Source organism: Amblyomma maculatum, chromosome 6 (genome assembly GCF_055883805.1).
Source record: "Amblyomma maculatum isolate TAMU_Amacu chromosome 6, ASM5588380v1, whole genome shotgun sequence".
NCBI lineage: Eukaryota > Metazoa > Arthropoda > Arachnida > Ixodida > Ixodidae > Amblyomma > Amblyomma maculatum.
This window is the reverse complement of record NC_139349.1, coordinates 105216349-105221486: the sequence shown is the minus strand read 5'-3', so window position 1 is coordinate 105221486 and position 5138 is coordinate 105216349.

The following is a 5138-nucleotide window of genomic DNA, read 5'->3' as shown; positions in this document are numbered from 1 at the left end:
CGTTCTTCGGCACCAACATCCGTCGACTGCGAAAGTGAATTTAAGGTTCTGAGCAAGATTTTGATCTCGCTTCTTCAGCCATGCCGGAGAGTGTAGCCAGTTCCATTTTATTGTGCTTGTTTTTCTCCCTGTTGTAAATATGTACATTCCTGTATAAAGTTTTCGGTTCAATTTTCCGCTCAAGTTAAGTTGTTGCAGTCATCGTCGACTCTACCGTCTCTGACGGTGTGGCAGCGACGACAAGGTGTTGGTGCCGAATAACGCTAATTTCAGCGAAGCAAGAACCTTTCATTCACTCTGTTGATGTGTCGATATGTTTCTGTCAGCCCATAGAGTTCCTTACTCTTACCTAGAGGGAAAGCTGTGCTGCCGTCTATGGGAGTTTACATGGAGTTTCCAGACGGCCAGTTCAGCCACCATGGGCGCTCAAAGCATCATGGGCCGGAGAGCTACCGAGTGCAGAACTACAACTTTTGGCCAAAACTAATGCAAAGATAAACGTTGTTCTACCGTAAATAATGTCCTAAGATTGAATATTGTGACTATAAATTACAAAAAGAGAGAGAAACAGAATGCCAGTGTGAGATTTATCCAATATAAGCGATGACTGTTTCTCCTATTGGCTTAGTTTTGAGCAGCACAAATACCAATATTTCGCATTTAATAGGCAAACTTTGAAATAAAAAAACGTTATGAAAATATTTATGGCTGTACAATCACTTAAGAAAGTTTTTAGTGGAATTTCGGGAAACAGAAACCATTTATTGGCGACGTCTGCTTTTGCGCCTTCGCTACTATGGCTCTCGCGGTCTATGTACGCACCTTCAGATGATGATGACGAAGAAAAAGAAACATCGCAGTAACGCCACTCCACGTACCCGAGAAAAACCGACTGTCCCGCAACAAGTAGCACACCGGCCCATGATTCTTAGCGCGCCCATGGTGGCTGAAGTGCAGCGCCCTCAGCTTTCCCTCTAGGTAGTGTAAGGAACTCTATGTGTCAGCCCGGCCTTTGTAGGCCATCAGTTGATCGAAACTTTAAGCCCTCGAGGAGCACAGCAGGGTTAGCAGAGCCTCTTCCAAACGCACACCCCTGGAAGAGCCGGGCGCCGGGCCGGGGAACGCTTGTACCCAACACCCAATTTTACCGGTGGGTGTCCGGCGGCGGGTTTCGAACTGACCTGCTCAATTCCGTCCTTCATATAGCTTGTATAAAAGCAAAGCGAAGTCCCTGACAATGAGGTGGCAGTGTGGTAAATTTGTGCTCGAGCTGAATTCCGTCCTTCATTTATCTTGTATCAAATCCAATAGAAGTTCATGGCATTAGAGGTAGCGCATGCAGTAAATTTCTTCTGTAGCTCAATCCCACCTGTCAGTTAGTTTTTACTAAAGTTAATCGAATTATTGTGGCCTTGAGGTGGCGTTGCAGTACATTCATTATCGAGCTCGATATTATTCTTCAATGAGCTTGTATCAAAGCCAATCAGAGTCCATGGCCTAGGGGTGGCGCTGAAGTAAATTTGTTCGCAAGGTCGATGCCGGCATTTAGCTTGTATCAAATCGATTCGAACTCCATGGCCTTGAGGTGGCGTTGCAGTAAATTTGTTCTCGAGCTAGCTTCTGACCTTAAATTTATTCAATTCAAATGAATTAGTTTTATTAAAGTCAATCGAAGTCCACGGCCTTGAGGTGGCGCTGCAGGAAATTTGAACTCGAGCTCGATCCCATGCATCCTTCAATTAGCTTGTATCAAAGCCAATTGATGTCCATGCCGTTGATGTTTCGCTGCGGTAAATCTTTTCTCGAGCTCAATTCCGTCCTTCATTTAGCTTGCATTATAGCAAATTGAAGCCCACGGCCTTGAGGTAGCACTGCAGTAAATTTGGTCTCGAGATAGCTCGGTTCCGTGAATTAGCTTGTATCAAAGCCACTCGAAGTCCATGGCATTGAGGTGAGGCTCCAGAAAAATTTGTTATTGAGCTCAATCCCGTCCTTTAGCTTATCAGTCAATCGAAGAACGGCCTTCAGGTGGCTCTGCAGTAAATTTGTTCTCGAGCTGAATTCCGCAATTAGCTTGTATCACGGTAGTCGAAGTCCACGGCGTTGAGGTGGCGCTGCAGTAAATTTGTTATCGAGCTCAAATCTATCCCTGAATTAGCTTGTGTCAAAGCGAATCTATGTCCATGGTCTTGATGTGGCGCTGCGGTAAATCTATTCTAGAGCTCTGTTCACTCCTTCAATTCGAAATCATCATCAGCCGGAGAGGGCGAAGGCCTCTCCCATATTCTTCCAATTAACCCGGTCCTGTGATAGCTGTTTCTACTTGACCCCTGAGAAGTTGACCTCATCGCCCACCTAACTTTCTGCGCCTTCTGATACGCTCGCTTTCCTTTCAGTGGAATCAAGCTTGTTACCCTAAGCGAGGATCGGTTATCCTGTCTTCGCACTACGTACGTGCTTCTCATGTCCACTTCTTGATTTCTACTGGAATGTCAGCAACTTGAGTTATTTCTCTGACCCACTCTGCATGGTTCCTATCTCTTAACGTTACCCCTACCATTCCTCGTTCCATGGCCCTCTGCGTTGTCCTCAACTTAAGTAGAACCCTCTTGGTTAGCTTCCACGTTTCAGCCCCATAGGTGAGTACAGGTAAGATGCAACTGTTGTATACTTTCCTCTTGAGCGATATCGGTAAGCTGCTAGTCATAATCTGCGAGTGCTTGCCAACTGCGTTCCATCCAAATCTTATTCTCCTTGATATTTCTCTTTCATGGTCTGGATCTGTGGTTACTACCTGCCCTGTAGTAGACATATCCTACTACTTCCAGTACTTCACTCTCTCTCATTAACAATTTTTTGCAGTTCGTCCCTGAGTTACTTAGCAAAGCAACGTCATCAGCGAATCGCAGATTACTGAGGTATTCTGCATCTACCCTTATCCCTGACTGCTCCAAGACTGAATGCTTCCTCTAAGGAAGCTGTGAATAGTACAGGGGAGATCGTGTCTCCTTGCCTAAAACCTTCTTCTATAGGAATTTTTTAAATTTCTTTATGCAGAACTATGGTTCCTGTGCAGCCACTATATCTATCTTGCAGTACTGTCACATACGGCTCGTCTACACCCTGATTTCGTAATTCCTGCATGACCGCCGAGGTTTCTACTGAATCGAATGCTTATTCGTGATCAATAAATGCTATGTATAAGGGCAGCTATTTTCGGAGCATTTTTCTATGATCTGGTTGACGGTATGGATATGATCAATAATAGAGTATATACTCTTTCGGAAAACCTGCTTGATCTTTTGCTTGATTGAATTTAAGGTAGACCTGATTCTATTAGCGATTACCTTAGTAAATACCTATACGTAACAGATAGCAAGCTTATTAGTTTATAATTTTTCAATTCCTTATAGCGTCCCCTTTTTCATGAATTAAGATAATGTTTGCGTTCTTTCATGGTATCGCTACCATGGTTCCGGTATACGGGTCCTTCAGTTCGTATCAAAGCCAATCGAAGTCCACACCTTGAAGGGAAGCTGCAGTAAATATGTTCTCGAGCTCAGTTCTTGCCGTCAGATGGCAGCATGGCATCAAATGCAGGCGAAGTGCAGTTTCTTGAGGATGCGCTGCAGTAAATTAGTTCTCGAGTCCATTCCATGCCGCAGAGCTGGTATCGAAGCCGGAAAGACATCCCGCCCTCCTAAGCTTTTATTAGCAACTCCGTCCTTTTGGCATCCCAGCATTGCTCCTGTGGCGCGTGCCACCACGAGAACAGTTGCTCGCTGCCCTCTGTACCCTTTCTGCTTCTTTGACGGCACCATCTCCACGCATCCTCTTCCTCTAACGGCGCCCGCTGTGCTGGGTCGCGTGGTGTGTCGCGACTTAACTAGCCGATGCATACCAAGTGAGAACGGAATGATATGACGCCAACAGAAACTTTTGAAGCGCAGACAATTAATGATTGCGTCAGAATTGTGGCAGGAACGTGGGCAAATCGGACGCTATAGTTGTTCCGTGGGTGTTCCGTACGAGCAGATGGCGGCGCGCCAGAGGCTAAATAGGGAGAAGGGCTAGATGAGTATTGTATTTAGTAGTACCGTCGTCTCACTAGCCTCTTTAGTGGCTATAGGCAACAACCGTTGCGACTCCACCTTTATGGGCACCACTGAGTCTTAACGCCGACATACAGGCTTTCGCCTCAAACGCTTAGCTTCTGATCATGAGGACTAATATGTTATTGAAGCTCATCACATTGATTTTTAACTACGCGTATGACTGCATGACACTTCTTTGTAACCATATATGATATATGCCTGTCTGCACGCTAACCGTGATTTTACGAGATTGTTGCCACGACCACGGATCGCATGCTTGCCCCGCTGTTTTTTCCTTAAGCGTTTGATCACATGCTCAGTTTCTTTGAGCAATACAAGCACGTCGTTCTGCAACGCGAACATCTTCGTGCATGCATACTGCGTTGGGTCAATCCTGCACAGGCGTCCACCGTTCCGGCTCTCGCACGAGCCTGCAGTGGATGCCCGAAACCAGCCGAGGGTTCCGAGCCGCTGGACGCATTCGAGTAACACCGGCCACATGCGTGCCATCAGGGAAGGAGAGCCAAAGCAGCATCGGCGGAGGCAAAAGAAGGGGATGCAGGAAAAGAGGAGGAGGCGACGTTCTGACGGCTAGCTGCGGCATGATTAATGATGGCACCCAGGAGGGGGGAATGCGTCTTTGCTCGGGCTCAAGTTGAAGTCCCATCTTGCGGACCCGTGCGAGAGAAGTGCGCATGCCACCGCGTCCTCTTCCATCTTACGCCGCCCGATTCCGTCCGTCTTGAAACTGGCGCTAGCCGCCCGCGAACCCGCCGCCGCTGCTTCTGTGCGCTCTGTATGTGTTTATGTGCGTTTGTCTACAAAGCTCAGTGGGGCTGGCCTCTGTCTCCTGTCGAGAAGAATGCTCCTTCGCCCTTTTTCTGCCACTTTACAGGTTATTAGTTGTTTTTCTTTTCTTTTTGGACTATCTTTCCTTCCGTGCGAGTAAAAAGCTTCCGCGCGCATCCTTCCTTCTTTTTGCACTATTGTGAGTTATCCTGAACTCGCGATGAATAATAAGAATAAAAAAGCTGCCGCGCTTTC